Source organism: Stomoxys calcitrans, chromosome 1 (genome assembly GCF_963082655.1).
Source record: "Stomoxys calcitrans chromosome 1, idStoCalc2.1, whole genome shotgun sequence".
Taxonomy (NCBI): domain Eukaryota; kingdom Metazoa; phylum Arthropoda; class Insecta; order Diptera; family Muscidae; genus Stomoxys; species Stomoxys calcitrans.
The window spans coordinates 173,290,889-173,311,754 of record NC_081552.1 but is presented as its reverse complement, the minus strand read 5'-3'; the positions used below and the strand labels follow the sequence as shown (position 1 = coordinate 173,311,754).

General features: G+C 39.3%; 1 long non-coding RNA gene across 1 annotated transcript in view; it reads right to left on the bottom strand.

Annotated features, from left to right (window-relative positions):
• The window catches only part of LOC106081530 (uncharacterized), a 51,260-nt gene extending 30,640 nt beyond the window's left edge, over positions 1-20,620 (bottom strand). The window contains exon 1 of the long non-coding RNA XR_009398780.1: positions 20,533-20,620. This is a non-coding gene — a long non-coding RNA (uncharacterized LOC106081530). The remainder of the gene's footprint in view (positions 1-20,532) is intronic.
• Between the last annotated feature and the right edge of the window lie 246 nt (positions 20,621-20,866).

Here is a 20,866-nt window from a genome sequence, read left to right as displayed (position 1 = left end):
CAATTGACTATATTTTCATATACGAGTATAGATCAGTATCCAATTTTGATTATTTGAAGCCTCACAAGTCTTTTTCCAAATTTTATTTCAAAAAGTATCAACATAAGGGCTAATAGCACCAAGTGCTCTGTTCCTTTGATTACCAAGAAACAGGTCTACCTTGCGTAAGCACTGCAGAGAATCCATTTGAATGGCTAAATTCATACACTTCGTGTAGTATAATTAAGCATATACCTACCTACCTACCTATTCGTTTATTTTAAGACTAAACACACATATTTTTTTTTAATTTTGTTGCAATATACATACATTTTCGAAAATGGAATTTTAACAATAGGTGAAAATTATTTTGTTTGTGTTTGAGTAGAGATTTTTACCGAAAACAAACAAATTGTCTAAATGAGGTCTTCCCAATAGTGTTTGACGAGTTACAGCAGCCACTATGCCTCAATGAATTCTCAAATCAGGGCAGCGCCCCCTCTCAAAATAGGCGAAAGTGTTACAAGGCCACTCCCAATGTATAATAAAATTGTCCAGTCTAAGTCAACTGAAACAAATGGCTTCCATTTGCACCCACACACATTCACATCTAAATGTATATATAACAGATCATATATATATATATAAACCATTATATGGCATCCCCTTGCTCTTGGCAAACAGACACAGTTTTCTCTTGGCGGGTGGTGGGTGATCATAGCCATACAAAAAACTGAACATTTTATTTTGTAAACAACCAACAAACAAAACAAAAACAAGAATTCACCACAATTGCTCGTCGACCCCTAGGTCGATTTCATAGCCTGCAGACACTGTGAAAGAAGAGCAATTGAAACTAGAGAAAATGCTTTAACAACAATGCCAATTACAAGAACAAAATAAATCACCAGAGGCAACTCTAGCTGCGATCATAAAGATGTGAGTGTCGTTGTCGTGTTCCAGAGGGGGTCTTTGCGCAGACAGCCACTCCGCCACACACACTCAATGTGGTTGCGTTACTCTACCGTAAAACTATGAAGCAAAACGAAATAAACGATGCCACCTCAAAGCATGATGCCACTGAGGAAACCCCATATGAGATTGAGAGCAATTTCTTGCCTTTCTTAGATAAAGGCATGAGAACTTGGGTGGATTGTGTTTCCAAAACCAACATCGATGCCGATGACGGAGGAAATGCTGTAGCTGAAGATGAGGGTGACAACTGCAACGTCAGCAATTGAAAGTGGTGTCAGGTTACTCGGCCGCCTCACGGGTAGCGAATGAACAACATTATTGTAAGACAATAAGGCAACACAACAAAAAGGCATTCCTTTGCTACATGTAGCAAGTCGGCCGGGCTTTGTGTGAATGAAAAGTTGTTTCAGTATGTCTTTACAAAAACTCGCTGTTGATTATAGAAATGTGATCATTTCTAGGTGAGGCCTTCATGCGGTAGATGAAAGTGCAGAGGAACTTACCGTCTAAACTCTTTCAAGAAATAGGATTAAAGGCAAAGTTTGGTGGCACTTGATGTACCTACGATCGGCATAGAATAAAAGTAACTGCACCCGCATTAGTAAATACAGATACTTGCGACAACGCGACAACTTCACGAAAACCAGTTTCATTTCGTTGCTACTAACCGAAGCTCCTGAAACTAAGGGAAATGAAGAATAAGCTAGCCTTAAGTGTTTGTGGGCCCCTTTTGACATGGTCCAAATTTGAAAATAATTCATAGTTGTATTTAACTTCAAATAACTTTCATTAGAATCACATTTTGGGGTGGGGCGATCCCCCGGGATTTGACCCAAATTTTTTTAACAGTTCCGTCTTCCGCTCTCAAGTACCTTTTGTTTGGATTCCATATTGTCCCGATCGGCTTGTATGTCCTTTGGGGGAGTTTTTTGAGGTGGACCCCTTTGGGACTGGACCCCAATTTATATACGCACCGCCGTAGGATAGGGGGTGTACTTATTTAGTCATTCTGTTTGCAACACATCGAAATATCGATTTCCGACCCTGAAAAGTATATATATTTCGGATCGTCGTAAAATTCTAAGACGATTTAATGATGTCCATGTGTCTGTCCGTCTATCCGTCTGTCCAACTGTCCGTCTGTGTATCTGTCCGTCCGCCTGTTGTAATCACTCTACAGCCTTCAAAACTTGAGATATTGAGCTGAAGTTTGGCACAGATACGTCTGATTGATGCACACTGGATCAGTTCTTGAACGGGCCAAATCGGACCATATTTAGATATAGCTGCCATATAGACCGATCTGCCGGTAAAGGGTCTGAAGCCCACAAAAGGTTTATTTATTACCCGATTTCGCTGAAATTTGAAACAGTGGGTTAATTTAAGCCTCCCGATATCTGACCCTAATATGGTTCAGATCGGACTATATCTTGATATAGCTGCCATATAGACCGATTTCCAGTAGTTTTAGTCCACCCGCCTAATGTAAAGATCGGATTGTTTTTAGATATAACTGTCATTTAAGCCGATTACGGGTCTGAAGTTCGTAAAAGCTTTGTTTATTACCCGATTTTGTTGAAATTTGAAATACAAAGTTCAACAGTGACTTATATTTATTAGACCACTCATCTCTGTGCCGAATTTGAGTGCATAAGTTATCCAATTTTTACCGGATTGTGACGAATGGGGGTTTAAATATATACCCGAGGTGGTGGGTATCTGAAGTTCGGCCGGGCCTTTTTACTTGTTTATATCAATTTCGTAGCCAACTTCCATTTACCTCTCAGTTGATACCCTTATTCCCCCAATTGGTAAACATGTAATTTTTGGGCGGTTGTTGAGGGTACTGCAGAGGCCTTGGTCTGTCACTACTGTGATATCACAAAGAACTTACAATTGTCTAAGTGAGTCCGTAAAGGACAGCCACTCAAACCTAACCCAAAGCATTTAGATCAATATTTATATCAGATTGGAGTTTGATAAGCTTTTTCTTAATTTGTAATGAGGGTAGCCATTTCACCCCCAACACTTGGGGTCAAAGGTTATGTCAAGTTCGTACTCTACCCTTAAATACCTTTCATTTGATACCCCTATTGATCCAATCGGAAAACATGTCCGTTTGGGTGGGTTTTAGGCTTGGGTGTCCCCCACGGTTATTCGACCCCAAAAGTTTTGTACCAATTTTGTGTTTTTGGGTTACCATAATGGGGCATAGAGAATTTAGCTTAAATCGATGCACCCATCTCCGAGATGTGGCTTTTTCGAAAGTTTGGGGTCAGGGGCGGGTCCACCCCCTCGCGGATATCACCATGCCTGGAATAAACAATTATTTTCACTATATTAACATTGGTCTACCAAAATAAACCAATAGGCCGTGGGTATTTAAAGGCCCTACATCCTGCTAATTTCTGTGCTATGCCACTGTAGACTACAGCCATTCATTCACTTACTTTAAGTACAAAAATGTATTCTTTTGATTTCCCTATTGTCCGTTTGGGTGGGTTTTAGGCTTGGGTGTCCCCCACGGTTATTCGACCCCAAAAGTTTTGTACCAATTTTGTGTTTTTGGGTTACCATAATGGGGCATAGAGAATTTAGCTTAAATCGATGCACCCATCTCCGAGATGTGGCTTTTTCGAAAGTTTGGGGTCAGGGGCGGGTCCACCCCCTCGCGGATATCACCATGCCTGGAATAAACAATTATTTTCACTATATTAACATTGGTCTACCAAAATAAACCAATAGGCCGTGGGTATTTAAAGGCCCTACATCCTGCTAATTTCTGTGCTATGCCACTGTAGACTACAGCCATTCATTCACTTACTTTAAGTACAAAAATGTATTCTTTTGATTTCCCTATTGAAATATCTTTGTGACTAGAAAGCTGCCGAATCCATAAGCAAAAAATAAAGGCATAGAGAAAATCCAAAGAAAGTAGTGAAGCCACAAGATGAGTGTCAGCAGCAATGAAACTTAAACTGAAAATCTAACCGCAAACGGTGCGTGTGGTTAAAGAATCCAGTAGACATAAATACCTTCATTGCGGATTTGTATGCCACAGCGAGAGATCAGCTATTGGCCCTGCAATTAATTGAAACAACATAAAAATTTTGACAAATTTATACATCCTCTATCATAGGATGGGGGTATACTAACTTCAACATTTCGTTTGTTACAAATGGAAATATTGGTCTAAGACCCCATAAAGTATATATATATTCGCAATGAAATTGTAGGTCGAGCCATGTCCGTCCGTCTGTCCCTCCATCTGTTTGTCGAAAGTACGCTAACTTTCAAAGGAGCAAAGCTAGCCGTTTGAAATTTTGAACAAATACTTCCTATTGGTGAAGGCCTGTTGTAAATGAGCCACGTTGGTCCATGTTGTGCTACAGATGTCATATATTCCCAATCTATCAATTATACTTCTAGACCCTCTGGCGAGCGAAATTTAATTCTGGTTGGGCTGACATTTTGTACTATGATGTTTTCTATGACATTCAACCGATGTGTAAAGTATGGTCCGAATCGGTTAAAAACCGGATATATGTCCCATATAAACCGGTCTACCGATAATACTTTTTGAGCCTCAAGAGGACGCATTTAATATTATAATTGGCTGAAATTTTGCACAATGACTTCTTTTATGATCTCCAACATGTGTGCCAATATGGTCTGCAACGGTCTAAAACCTGGTATAGCTCCCATATACACTGATCTCCCGATTGCACTTCTTGAGTCCTCATAGGACGCAGTTTTTGAGTGATGACCTCCAACATACTTGCCAAATATGGTCTGAATCGCTCCCTAACCTGATTCAGCCCAATTTGCATCCGATATGGAACAACGGCTTCTGTTTTGACTTCCAACATCCGTGCCAAGTATGATCCGAATCGGTCTAAAAATGTATGAACCAACTCCTGGATTTGACTTCTTAAGCCCCTAGAAGCCTCAATTTCCATCTGATTTGGCTGACATTTTGCATAAGGGCTTCTGTTTTGACTTCCAATATTCGTGCCGAGTATGATGCGAATCGCTCTACCAACTGATATAGCCCCCATATAAACCGATCACCAGGTTTGAATTCTTGAGCCTCTATAGACCTCAATTTCTATCCGATTTGGCTGAAATTTGGTACACGACCTTCTATCATTCGTGCCGAGTATGATTCGTATCGGTCTATAAACTGACATAACTCCCACATATGCCGATCACCAGTTTTAACTTCTTGATCCCCACGAGGCCTTTACCTTATCTATATATAGCCCCCATATAGAACGATCTACCGATTTAAGGCCTGATTTCTTTTAAATTTGGCAATGTAAGTCGTGTTATTTATATATTTGGATATAGCTATTATATTGAACGATCTTCCGATTTAGTCTTGGTCTCATAGACGCACAATTATAACCAGAATTTGCTGAAATTTGGCATAGTCATGAAATTCGTTAGTCATGCATTGGCTGTACTAGTTGTTGTCTTGTGGACAGGATATCAAACATCTTTTCAACAGTAGGTTCGACCAAGGTTAACTCAAACGGCCAGTACACTATAAAGCCAGCTCACTCGGAGACGAGAATTAGCCCATTGTGATACCTTAGCTAGAAAGAAGTTGTCATATGAGACCGAGACGAGACGAAATCAGGCTCACTGAGACGTTTTCGTCTATTATGATACCAAAGGAACAGAAGCAAGAAGATGCCTTCCAGTTCCTACCATTGAACCATCCAGATCGCTTTAAAACCCAATACCTTGCGAATGTTCGCATCTACTTAATTAGACAGGGTTTGAAAGATATGAAAACCAAAAGTGGAACTTCTTCTGAATGCTAGTGGTGCGGAACACACGCACACAGCAGGTGCTTTATATTTTCTTCCTCGATGTCCTCAGATTTTCTGCAAAAACCGTTACTTGCAACCTTCAGTCTGTCATCATGTTTTCCGATCAGACAATGCCTGTTATGACGGCCACAATGACTGAGACGTCTGGTATAGCCAGCGACTGTAAAGTTTTAGAACTCTCAAAGCCTAGAGTGGGCCACATAATTTTAGAGTTTTCATAACCAACACTTTGTGACCATCTGTCATTCGTTGCCCTGCGGTCTGATCCTGGAGACTTAGCTTACAAGTTGCTAGAAGTATGCCCACAGATTTTAGTTCCCCTGGAGTGTGTAAGGTATTTTTCTTGTCTTTAAAGCTCGTCCACTCTACAATGTCCTGGGATATCACTGTAACCCGGCATCCAGACTGGTGAATTTCAAACTGTTCAGCCATCTCGTTGAGAGATCTGCGACATTCGAGAGGTGTTTTTGAATTCAGATATATGTTCTGCGTGGCTGTCTGAGAAGATATTTATACCAATCGCCGTTATGACATTATATCTAAGCCATTCCTTTACTTCCTCAGTGCGGCTGTAATGCACAAAGAAGCCATCCTTTGGATTCGGCTGAGTTTTGAACAGTAGGTGGATTTTTGAAGCGTCGTCCACCAGACCACAACACCGTATAACATTTTAGCTCTGACAACTGCAGTATATACCCAGTGCATGAACCCCTATGTTTTTCAATAATCATTGCGAGAAATTCCTGCCATATGATCCGTGTATTAGTGCTTATTGATCTCATATCAGACCACCACCACCGACTGGTCATCCTCTCTTATATATTCATCAGATCGACAAATGACACTTATACGAGACAGTGTCGCTCGCCGTAGACAAGCCCTACGACCGTCGCACGGTGGGATAGAATCGAAACAAAACCATGGACCACATTTGTCAAGTTCTTTGCCAGATATATCTTTAAAGGCGAACAAAGGATAATGGATAAGAATTGCTATGATATTGGAGCTATACCAAGTTATGAACCGACTGGTTTCGCTGTTGGAGACCAAATTGAAAGTCATTGCGCAAATTTTCAGCCAAATCGGATAATAATTGCCCCCTCTAGGGTTTTTAGAAGTATAATCGGGAGACCGTTATATCACATTATGAATCGATTAAGACAATACATGGCACAGTTGTTGGTAGTCAAAACAAGACACTTCATGCTAAATTTCAGCCAAAGCGAGTAATTATTGCGCTCTCTAGCGGCTTAAGAAGTCAAGATACGAGATCGGTTTATATGGTAGCTATATTAGGATTTGGACCGATTCGGACCATACTTGACATAGTTGTTGGAAATTAAAACAAAAATTTCATGCAAAATGTCAGGCTCAAAAAGTCAAGATCCAGGATCGGTTTATATGGCAGCTGTATCAAAACATGGACCGATATAGCCCATTTACACTCCCTACCAAACTACAGTAATAAGAAGTGTTCGGGCAAAATTTATTCATTCTAAAGTTGGCGTTCTTTCGAGAGACGGACGGACATGACTAAATCGACTTAGAATATCAAGACGATTAAGAATATGGATATCTTGTTGGGTGTCAGATCAATATTTCGATGTGCTTCGCACGGAATGTTCTCTTTGCTAGAGAAAATTAAAAAGTTATGGTAATGAATCTATTTCTTTTCCCAAAAAAAAGCAAAATATGTATCAAAATGAAAATCGAACCCACATGCCTTCATAATAGCAAGATACGAAGCCGATCTTGGCCAAAATTTCAAAAAAAATAAAAATTAATAGTCGAATTTCCCGGAATCAGGGGAGATTTTGTATACGTCAAGCAGAGTTTGTTGTAGAGATTTCTGAGTATCCGCAAACAAAATTTTGAAATTTGGCAGCCCCAAAAATTTTTCGAAATGGCGAGGTGACCAACTTAAGGGCCCTGCCAAGAGGCGCCCGAACTACCTAAAATCTTGAAATGATCTCGATAACATCTCAGCTCTAACCATTCAAATTTGAAAGAGTTATCTCTATTTGTTCTCAAATGGCATATTTTTTACTCGAAAATGTCATTGTGTCGGAAAACTCTACAGTCAGCCCTCTATCTTAAGCACATTCAGGCAGTTCAAACAAATCGCACCTCGACCTCAACATCGTAGAGTCCACGGCCCATACAGACCATATAACTCCTGTACTACGAAGGTGGTAAACCCTTTACCCGGATTTATTGTACGGCTATCGCAATATCACAGATCTGTGCCTGAAACTTCGTATGATCCAAAGAATGAATGGGTTGTGTATCTGAGATGAACTGAAATGATAAGAACGGAAGCTTTGCATAATCCCACACTTTCTATGTGACTCTGGACAACAGTATATTATATCGCAGGCAACTTTGATTAGGGTGGCTCAATTTGTATGAATAAAAAAAAAACAACCAATCGGTTATCAAAATCGAAATCTTCAACGAATTCTAGGACAGTTTACGCGGGAAACTCGAAAATGGGTCTAAAGCAGTGGTGGACAAATACACACACACACAAAATTATTCGTTTCACATAAAAGAAATTTTCGCCAAGTAAACTTCTTTTCGAAAAAAACGTTGAACTTTGTTGAAGACAAATAAAAAGTTTTTTAACAGAACATGTTATTCGGAATTTCAACTAGTTTTTCTTTATTTATAATGTAGCTGGCCCTTTTGACATGGTCCACATTTGAAAATTATTTATATTCGTGTTTACCTCTCAAATAACTTTCATTATTGCCCCGTTTGGTATACATGCCCATTTGGAGCATAATTTTCGGATGGGACGGCTCGCCAGGATTTGACCCAAATTCCATATACAGCTCCGTATTCCACTCTCAAGTACCTTTTGTTTGAAACCCATATTGTCCCGATCGACATACATGGCCGTTTTGGAATGTTTTTTTTGGATGGGGCAGCACCCTGGAACTTGACTAAATTTTTTAAATAAGTTTCGTATTCTACCTCCAATTACCTTACATGTTATACCTATATTGTCCCAAATGGTAAACATGTCCGTTTGGGAGGGTTTTATGGTTGGGCGTCCCCACGGTTGTTTGATCCCACAGTTTTTTACCAATTTTAATTTTTTGGGTTACCATAATGGGGCATACAAAATTTCGCTTAAATTGATGCACCAATTCCGAGATCTGGCGTTTTTAGTGGGGTTAGGGGGAGGGTCCGCTCTCCGCAAAACTACGATTTTCATATAAAAGGTTAATTTAATGTCATTCTTATGAATGGATATTCTTTTTTTTAATAGAATGTGCATATTGAAAAGTATGCTTAGTTCATCCCCAAAACCAATTTTATGCAGATCTCAGTTGACTAATTCACAATACACTTTGATACACAATTATATTAAAGCCCTTCCATTTTTGTACAACGCCATTACGGTTTCGTATTATGATCTGCTGTATTCGTTGTACTATAAATAAAACAAATTACTTGTGGGGGTTGTTGTTTTGGCACATTTAAATACCTACTTTGGGATGGTAATTAAATATTACCAGTTTTGTTCATAAGATACAACTTTTAAATTGTCACTTCACTCTTTGCTCAATCAAAACACAACAGACAAAATGTTGTTTGTGAGAATGTGTCTATACCAGTGACGAGAACACAATTGCAATTAAGTGCAACCCCATGGTCTCACTTTGGATTATTTTCTTGCGTACGTACACAGTATTTCTGCCCATCACTGGTCTATACGCTTAAAAACTTGTCTATTCTCTCTAGTGGGATATATACAAGAGTATAATTATTGGTACGGCTAACGAATAATCACTTCCGGCTATCGAAATACTTTTGCAATCAAAGAGTTTTTGGTTTTGCAACAAAAGATAGGTTATTTAACCGTACACAGAAAAAATAACACTTAGAAAAACCAACTACCAAATTTGGATGTGAAACTTTAGTTTCTCAACAAATTTCAGCATTGAATCGCAGACATTATTTGCTGAAGTGCGTAAGTAAGTCTCTACAAGAGGCTTGACAGAAAAAATTATTGAAATTTGGTTGACTTTCAACAAATTCTTTAATAAAGGTAGTTGTTAAAATAGGCGTACTACCCATGCCATTCATGACTTGCAAACACAGGTTCGAGTACCCCGCCCGATCAAAAAAAATTATTTTTATTTTTTGTTTTCATTAAACTTATTTTAGAAAATTCGGCATAAATTCGAATATGAATTTCGAATACAGAAAAAATGTTTAGAGTGGTTTTTACATTTCAAATAATTTAATTAATTGAGACACTTATTACTGTGCAGCAGCACTCCTTGATTTATTTCATCATAAATAAGATGATGCCATTTTTCATGAGTTCAATACTCTGTGGCACCAAAATTATTACAATTTGTTTTTAAGAGTAATAGTAGGGAGCGACAGAGAAAACCCCGAGAGCAGCAGCAAAATGGACGAGAAAAAGCAGCGCGAGCAGAACAAAGAAAATAAAAACACCACCACACCACTGGTTAGATTGGTTTTTTGTCTCGCTTATGGATGTATTGTTGGTGTTGTTGTTGTTATATGTTGGCTTGCAAAGAGTGCTTGTCAACAACAAATTTGTACTTTGGATAGTTGAGATTCAAAACAAATTGTTGCAGGAAAATTAACAACTTTCGTAGTCGTTTTTTCGACCAAAGTTGTTGTTTTTCATAATTATTCTTATCTGTGTAGGCAAAGCTGCTAAAGGGTTTATAACTAACCAAGTAAGTTACGTTCAAAAATGTTACGTTTATGACTATCTTTAGATATGTTGAAGAGAAACGTTACACGATTACAATTCCCAACGTTTTTTTTTGCGTGCACTATTACACATATCTGTGTACGCGAACAAGAACTTAAGCCCATGGGCTTGAAAATGCTACCCACACTAGCACATTTGCCCAACACTGATCTAAAATCAATCCCATGGCGGTTGTACGTACCGAGTTCTTCATCGGCAAGGACTGCCGCCTCAGTGTATAACATACTGCTACAACAACAACAACTGATCTAAAATAAAAATCAAGCTTCTGGGTTGTAGGGACAAAGTACGTCAGTAACTAACTTATCTACGTCCAGACGAAATGGCTCAGGCTAGGATATTTTAATTATATGGATTTAAGATGAGAGTGAATGTTGGTGCGTGCTACAATGTGTACTAAACGTACTAAAATGTAAAAAATTTCTTCCATCTGATAAGCGTTGCTGCTACAGAAGTGGGGTGGGTAAATATTTTTGAATTTAAAGGCCGTCGCGGTTGCAGCAGATCTATGAACGAGAAGTTAAAGATTTACATGTTCTGGGTATCGGGCTACACATATTTTTGTATTAGACGAGTAGACACATTTCAGGTAAATTGGAGTCCGTGGATATGCGACCTGCAAACTGATTCATCGAAATAAGGCTAGCAGAGCGACTAATGACAGATAGATGACCACTAATTGGGGGTTGTGTACTCTCCAAGATTATATAGTTCAAATTTTAAATGGGTAAGGTCCATCAATTAGCTTTCGTTAGTTCGGTTTATTTTAGTGAAGATAAAATCATACCAACATTTGATTTTTATTACCAAATTTGCTCTACCTTATCTTTTTTTACATTATTTCACGAAAGTGCGCAACCAAAATAAGGCTTTTTAACAATTTCTTCATATTTCATTTGCAAAAACATTTGAAGGTCACATCCATTAGCATTCATTTGCAATTTCCCAGGTAATTTCATTCAAAAAAAATACTAACAGTTCATATTTAAGACATACCTGTGGTGGGAAAATTTGGCACTCTTCAAAAATGAATTTCACATGTTGAATTTTCTTTAACAAAAAACACCTGCCTTAATAATTAGTTTTCGATAAATCCTCGTGCAAAATATTTCTCAACATCTAATAGAAGCCAAATGAAGACTTTGACTGATGAGCGAACAACATTCTTTTGCAATTTCAATATCCGGTTTATTTATTTTGCATAAACCCCCCGCTCTAACATTTATGTTCAAATTACCTTGAATGAAATTAAATAATAAATAAAAAAACACGCCAAGTGCAATCAAATATTTTTTTTTCACAAATTTCCCCAAAAAATAAATAAACACTCTGCTGTGTGGAAAACTAAACATCATTTGGTCAGGTCGAATGCATGGTATGCCTAAGCTCTATGAAAGGATGATTATTTAAATGAAGACAGCTGTCGGATGAAATGGGAAACACATATGGATGAACATAATTGCGAGATGAAAGCATGCCAGCGGAATGTGGCAAATTCAAATGTACATGGACATGCATTTAAATTCTAAAATTTTAAAGATGGTTCCTCTCATCGAGGTACCGGCAACTGATTGGCATTAAGAACTAAGTCGACATGGAAAAATACCATTATACGTTTATACTATTCATTTCCTTAAACGTGCATTTAAAAATGTTTGAAGTTTGAAATCAAATGCAAGGCCATTCGCATAATGTGTATATTTTTAACAGCTATAAAATTTACAGTTTTTAAATTAAACCTGAAAAGAACTTCAAAAATTTGGCTAGGGTTTTCAAATACAATTTTATTCAATTTTAAGATATTATGTAAACAAAATTGGAAATATACTTTTTATTTTAATGTTAATTTTCATAGTAAATAATGACTTATACTTGATTGAATAAAATAAATGATTATAGATTGGAGGCCACCGCAGCGCAGAGGTTAGAATGTCTGCCTATGACGCTGAACGCCTGGGTTCGAGTCCTGGCGAGACCATCAGAAAAAATTTTCAACGGTGGTTTTCCCCTCCTAATGCTGGCTACATTTGTGAGGTACTTTGCCATGTGAAACTTTTCTCCAAAGAGGTGTCGCACTGCGGCACGCCGTTCGGACTCGGCTGTAAAAAGGAGGTCCCTTATCATTGAGCTTAAAATTTGAATCGGACTGCACTCATTGATATGTGGGAAGTTTGCCCCTGTTCCTTAGTGGAAGTTAGCATATTTTACTTTTTGTTTTTTTATTAAATTTCTTTTATTTATTATTTTTATACCCACCACCAGGATAGGTGGGTATATCCATTTATTCATTCCGTTTGCAATGCATCGAAATATCAATTTTCGACCCTACAAAGTATAAATATTCGGATCGTCGTAAAATTCTAACACGATTTAACGATGTCTATTGTAATCACTCTACAGACTTAAAAAATTGAGATATTGAGCAGTAAATTGGCACAGATACGTTTATTTGATGCACGCTGGTTAAGTTCTTGAACGGGCCAAATCGGACCATATTTGGATATAGCTGCTATGTAGACCGATCTGCCGATAAAGGGTCTAATGCCCATAAATGCTTACCATCTGACCCAAATATGGTCCAGATCGGACTATCTTTATATATAGCTGCCATATATACCGATCTGACGATAAAGGGTCTGACGTCCATAAAAGCTTTATTTATTACCCGATTTCGCTACAATTTGAAACAGTGTGTTATTTTAATCCTATCGACATCTGGCTTAAATATGGTTCAGATCGGACTAGATATAGACATAGCTGCCATATTGACTGATCTCCCGATTAAGGGTCTGAAGCTCATAAAAGCTTTATTTTTTAACCGATTTCGCTGAAATTTAAAACAGTAAGTTGTTTTACGTCTCCTAACATGGGACTCAAATATGGTTCAGATCGGCTTATATTTATATATAGCTGCCATATAGACCGATCTCCCGATAAAGGGTCTGAAGCCCATAAAAGCATTGTTTTTTATCCGGAACAGAAATTTGCTGGAATTTGAAACAGAGGGTTACCCTAGGCCTCTTGACATCTGACCTAAATATTGATCAAATCGGACCATATTTAGATATAGCTACCATATAGACAGATGTGCCGATAAAGGGTCTAAAGCCCATAAAAGCTCTATTTACTACCCGATTTCGCTGGAAGTAGGTAGTTTTAGGTCCCCCGACATCCGTTTCAAATATGGTTCGGATCGGATTATATTTAGATAGAGCTGCCATACAGACCGATCTCCCGATAAAGGGAAACATGAAGTAGTTTTAGGCCACCCGCCATCCGACCCCAATATGGTAAAGATCGGACTATATTCAGATATCGCTGTCTTGTAGACCGATGTGCCGATTAAGGGTCTGAAGCTCATAAAAGCTTTATTTATTTCCCGATTTTGTTGAAATTTGTAATACAAAATTCAACAGTGACTTATGTTTATTAGGCCACTCAATGTCCGTGCCGAATTTGGATGCATAAGTTATATGCCAATATTCACCGGATTGTGACGAAAGGGGGTCTACATATATATCTGAGGTGGTTGCTATCCGGCCGAACTTAATGCCTCTTTACTTGTTATACCCACCACCGGCGGATGGGGGTATATTCATTTTGTCATTCCGTTTGCAACACATCAAAATATCCATTTCCGACCCTATAAAGTATTTATATTCTTGATCAGCGTAAAAATCTAAGACGATCTAGACATGTCCGTCCGTCTGTCGGTCCGTCTGTCTGTTGAAATCACGCTACAGTCTTTAAAAATAGAGATATTGAGCTGAAATTTTGCACAGATTCTTTTTTGTCCATAAGCAGGTTAAGTTCGAAGATGGGCTATATCGGACTATATCTTGATATAGCCCCCATATAGACCGATCCGCCGATTTAGGGTCTTAGGCCCATAAAAGACACATTTATTATCCGATTTTGTTGAAATTTGGGACAGTGAGTTGTGTTAGGCCCTTCGACATCCTCTGTCAATTTGGCTCAGATCGGTCCAGATTTGGATATAGCTGCCATATAGACCGATCCTCCGATTTAGGGTCTAAGGCCCATAAAAGCCACATTTATGGTCCGATTTCGCTGAAATTTGGGACAGTGAGTTGTGTTAGGCCCTTTGACATGTTTCTTTAATTTGGTCCAGATCGGTTCAGATTTGGATATAGCTGCCATATAGACCGATCCTCCCGTTTAGGGTCTTAGGCCCACAAAAGCCACATTTATTATCCGATTTTGATGAAATTCGGAGCAGTGAATTGTGTAAGGCCCATCGACATCCTTCGTTAATTTGGCTCAAATCGGGACAGATTTGGATATAGCTGCCACATAGATCGATCCTCAGATTTATGGTGTAAGGCCCATAATAGCCACATTCATTATCCGATTTTGCTGAAATTTGGGACAGAGAGATGTGTTAGGCCCTTTGACACATTTCTTCAATTTGGTCTAGATCGGTTCAAATTTGGATATAGCTGCCATATAGACCGATTTCTTGATTTATGGTTTTGGGCCTATAAAATGCTCATTTATTGCCCGATGTCCCTGAAATTTGGAACAGTAAGTTAAGTTAAGCCCCTTGACATACTTCTGCAATATCGCACAGATCGGTCCAGATTTGGATATAGCTGCCATATAGACCGATATCTAGTTTTTAGGTTTTGGGGCCATAAAAGACGCATTTATTGTCCGATGTCGCTGAAATTTGAGACAGTGAGTATGGTTAGGCTCTTCGACATGTTTATGCAACTTGGCCCAAATCGGTCCAGATTTGGATATAGCTGCCATGTAGACCGATATCTCGATTTAAAGTCTTGGCCCCATAAAAGGCGCATTTATAATCCGATTTCACTGAAATTTGACACAGTGACTTATGTTCGGCTTTTCGACATGCGTGTCGTATATAGTTCAGATCGGTATGAGGTATATGAGTATAAGGTATGAAATTTTCAACGAATTTTGATGAAAGGTGGTTTACATATATACCCGAGGTGGTGGGTATCCAAAGTTCGGCCCGGCCGAACTTAACGCCTTTTTACTTGTTTTTTATTTAAAATTACTGTGTTTGTATTGTTAATCTTCCTAAAGGGTAGTTATGTCCTCACTTATGCTGACGTGATGTTTAATAAAGGCATTAAATCGACTTTCATTACCAGGAACAGGCACTAGATGTCGGGTCGGGTTAATAGCCCATCACCCGGAAAACTTAAAAAAATTCTTTGAAAAAATCAAGAAGAATAAAAACGGATTTCCCCCTCTATTGACGACCACCAAAACGTTTTAAGGACCGTGATTTGCGTATCTGCACCTGGAATGTCCGCACCTTTATAGAGAGGGTGCAGTGAACGCACTTGTAGATGTATTGGAAAAGTACAGGGCAGACATTACTGCCATGCAGGAAGTTTGATGGCTCGGGAAGAGCTCCACAAAACACCAGGAGGTGATGGCCTATGTTATAGCTGCCATAAAACGAGGCACGAATTTGGCTGTGGATTTGTTTACTTCGGTGGATGAAAGGCTAGCCACTATCCGCAAAGTGGCCAAATTCTTCACCATTCGCCTTTTTTGCGCCCATGCCCCGACCGACGATAAGGACGAACAGATCAAAGATATTTTCTACGAGCGCCTAGAAAGAAAATATGACCGCTGTATGATATTAAAATCGTTCTAGAATATTGAGATTCCAATGCAGAGTATTGTCCGGCTTTAGACCATTGTTTAATGCTTCCTATTCAAAGAATAGTATAACAAAAAACAAAAAGCGTATTTTTGCTAGAAGCATTTGACTGGTTTCCTGTACCGCGATTTCATTTTCGACCAAGAAAAATCATCAGCAGGAGATGTCAAATGGATCATGGTGCTTTACAACCAATCTAACTAGAGTAAGTTGTAAAGCTCACATCTGATTTTGAACAGGTCTCTTTGAGACGACTTGATTCATAAGCGCAATAGAAAACAAATCAAATCTTGCGTCCCCTATTCAAATCCAACTTATCCAACAGTGCTAATCGCAACAAAAACAAACATTTTTCGTTCTTCGCACGGCGATCGCCCAACGGTTGATTCTGCCAGTGCTGTTTTTGTGTGCTAGCAGATTTTAATGTGAATATGGGGAAGGAAAATATTTTTGGCCCAGCAGTCGGAAAATTTGGCCTACTCGTAGAAACTTTCCATTATGGATTGAAGCTAATAGACTTCGCTGCGACAAATAACATGGTAGTTAGCAGCACCAGTTTCCAACATCGAAGGATTCACACGGCCACATGGCTGTCACCCGATCAAAACACGAGAAACCAAATAGATGATTTTGTGATTGATGAAACACATTCAACCAGCGTGTTAGATGTAAGATCGACCCGAGGCGCGAACATCGATTCGGATCATTACCTTGTTTTGCAGCAAAGGTTCTTACACGTCCTAGTGTGACGGGAAAAGTACGATCTGACACTGCGCGGAAGCTTGACGTCGGAAAACAGCAAACACAACAGGTGGCAACGGCATACTCCACTCGACTGATCCACTGCTTGATGAAAGAACAACTTGTTCCGATGATATAATGACGCAATGGCAAACCAGTAAACCGTACTTGGCTACCGGCAGCCTCCGCCAGAAACCCATGGTAAGACCAAGAGTGCCGAGAAGCTACTGAAGCCAAGAATGCGGTATATAGAGCAACCCTGCAATCAGTAGCAACGCGCCAGATGAAGGAGAGGTATCGAGAGAAAAGGAGAGAGGAGAAACCTCTTTTCCGCAGAAATAAAAAGAAAATGGAAAGCAATGAAAATGTGAGCGAATTGAGTTGTACGGGAGTCAGAATGAAGTCTCGAAATTCTATCAAAGAGAACATCGAATCGATGGCTTTGGTGCAGGCACATCCTCCTGCAGAGACAAGGAAGGAAATCTGGCAACTGACACAGATAGCATGCTGAGTATATGGAAAGACTATTTTACCCAACTGCTAGTGTCCGATGATGGCAGCGAAGAGGATACCGCAGAACCAATCAACGATGATGGTATATAATATTTACCTCCTATATACAATGAGGTCCTAGTAGCAGTAATCCGACTAAGAACAACAAATCATCACGAGCCGACGGGTTAACCGCTGAACTATTTAAGACCGGAGGCGACACGCCGTTAAGTCGTATGCATCAACTTGTCTGCGCAATCTGGCTAGAAGAACGCAAACCCGATGATTGGAACTTCACCATACTATGTCCCGTGCACAAGAGAGGAGACAAGACGGAATATGCCAACTACAGAGGAATAAGTCTTCTCCCCATCGCATACAATATACTCTCGAGCGTACTGTGTAAAAGATTAAAACCTAATGCCAATGAGATAATTGGGCCCTATTAATGCGGCTTTAGACCTGGTAAATTCACCCTAGACCAGATATTCACACTGCGCCAAATCCAGGAAAAAAAAAACAGAGAAGGACAAATTAACAACTACCACCTCTTTGTTGACTACAAAGCCGCTTTCGATACTCCTTTACGTTCAAAGTTATTTCCAGCCATGTCTGAGTTTGGTATCCCTGCAAAATTAATAAGACTCTGCAGGATGGCACTTGCTGATACATGTTCCTCAACAAGAATAGGAAAGAGGCTCTCCGAACCATTTAATACCAAACGAGGACAAGATGACAGCTTATCGCGTGATCTCTTTAATATCCTGCTGGAGAAGAGTAAACAAGATGCAGATGTAAAAAGATATGGCACACTAATCACAGGAAAACACATGCTACCCGCCTATGCCGTCGACATCGACATTATAGGTCGGTCACCGGAAGTAGCAACTGCAGCGTTTGCAAGAATCGAAAGAGAGTCGATGAAATTGGATTTGACAGCAAATGGAGATAAGACGAAATGCATGGTATCAACTCCTAAAACACCATGTATAATCGCTCAGATAATGAAAATGGAGAAAGTTGGGAACCACAACTTTGAAACTCCAGTTTCGGTGGTACGCGCAAAACGGTACCACCAAAAGCTCGATGGAATAAATAAAAAAATGAATGTAAAATGAGCACAGAAGATCGAGGCGCTTGGAACGCTATTCTACATTCGGCTAGTAGAACGAATGTTCTGTCATAGCCAAATAAAGTCAGTATAGTGCGTACTCTCGATTTAAGGTCTTGGATTTCGCTGAAATTTAGGGTTTTGATGAAAACCTATTTTTCACAGGATACGACGGTACTCACGGAGACACCGGAATCTTGGAATAATGACATTGATCGAAGGTTTATAATTACGGAATTTATGGTGAAGGAATCCTTGAGGAGCTTCAAACCATTTAAGTCACCCGGACCTGATGGAATATGTCCGGCATTACTGCAGAAAGAGGCAGACTATCCGGCGCCTCGTCTCGCCAAAATTTTCACAGCGTGCCTAGGACTTTCATATACTCCCAAAGCCTGGCAGGAGGCAAGGGTGGTGTTTATACCCAAGTCCGGCAAGGAAAGTTATGCGACACCAAAGGCCTACAGACCCATAAGCCTTACGTCCTTTCTACTTAAAACCATGGAACATGTTGTGGACACCATGACACTATGTCAAGGGAAGGTCGGTGGAGACTGCCCAAACGTATATCCTGGCGGCATGCATTGACATCGAGGGGTCTTTTAACAATGTTCGGACCGTACCGGTTGGATTCTGTCCTAAGAGACTATATAAACCATATTCTAATCTGATCTTGGACAGGAAACTGAATTGGAAGTGTCACATTCAGGAGCGTGCTGCTCAGATGTTGGGCAGTATGTAGACGGGCCGTATGCTCGAAATACTTACTTACGCCTCAATAGTTTGGTGGACTGCTTTGGAGAAAAAGTGAAACATAAGGACCATACAACAGGTTAAGAGAAAATGTTGTCTTCGCATAGGCCGAGCGATGAGGACCACGCCCACTAGGGCACTGGAGATTTTTCTAGACATCCGACTCATTGACATACAGATTAAGTGCGAGGCAGCCACTGCGGCTATGAGACTTAAGGCGATGGGAGAATGGATTGAGGATGGGAGCAGCTTATACCATCGCGGATAATCGAACCGACGATAGGAAACCTGGAAGGAAGGGAAGAGGTTTCCAATCAGATACCTGAAATGAACCTTGAAGTCGAGTGTGAGGGACTGCTGCCATCGTCACAGTCTTGGATTGACGGAACCCTAGAAAGAATAACACAATAGAAAACATTTAAAGTGTGGTGTTGCTAACAACATTTGACTGACTATCCGTATCGCGATTTCTGATTCACCAGCGAACTAGATATCGCCATTAAATGAAATGGTCTAGAGCCGGATAATATCCAGCAATGGAATCTCAATAAGATTTATGACCGAAAAAAGAAGGCGTAAACAAACAAATAGACTTGGAATAAATAGATGCTACTTTCAATTAAAACGCCAGTACATGGATTGATTGAGAGAAAGATTCGTCGAAGGATCGAATGAACAAAAAAAAAAAATTAGAAATTACGCATATAGCACATGTTAGGATATTATTCTAACCAGCAAGGCAATGGCATTTCTCAAGTCGAGCTCTTGGCGAGCATTACAAATTTTACAAATGCGATGTGACAATCTAGGCAACTCATATCTATGCGTACTTATAGAAAAGCATTCATCCAAACAAAGTATATTGCAAATCTCTCTATCAGTTCAAAACTTATTTTCAAGATTTTTCCATTAGGAATGTGTAAGCCCACCAAGAAATAATGTGAAATCATTGTTTTTTTATTTTCAAGTTTTAATTGATAATTTTTTGTATTCTTATTTTTATACATCTCAATAATTTTTAGGAATTTTTCACCCAAAATGTTAGAATTTAAGTTCAGATTTTTATTTTTAATTTTTTTTTTATTTATTTTTATTTATAGCCCTATTTTTTAGTTATATTATCATTGTTTTCCTTTGTGTAATAATTAATAGAATGGTATATTTGATATGATTTATATTTACTTACGAAATTTTGATGGGTATTCAAAAAAAAACTTACCCTTTTTCTCAGAAACATTTTCCGTTCCATTGCAGCCGTTCGACAAATTCGCATCATTTTCCTTTGAAGTATTGACTGCGGTATCTGGTATTACCTTTATGGTAATGGGTGTGGTGGAACGTGAACGGGACCTTTTATCCGAAGGATATTCGTTAATGGCCACTGTTTTGGTAGTAACATAACTGACCGATTCCACGGTGGTCTCCCATTTTTGGAATGTATTGATTTTGCCAGTTTTTAGTGTACGGCAGGATGATCTCAAAGGAGAAGAGCGTAACGACATTGTGGAACTGGAAGTCGAAACTGTGTTTGCTCCCTCCAGACCCCTTATGGA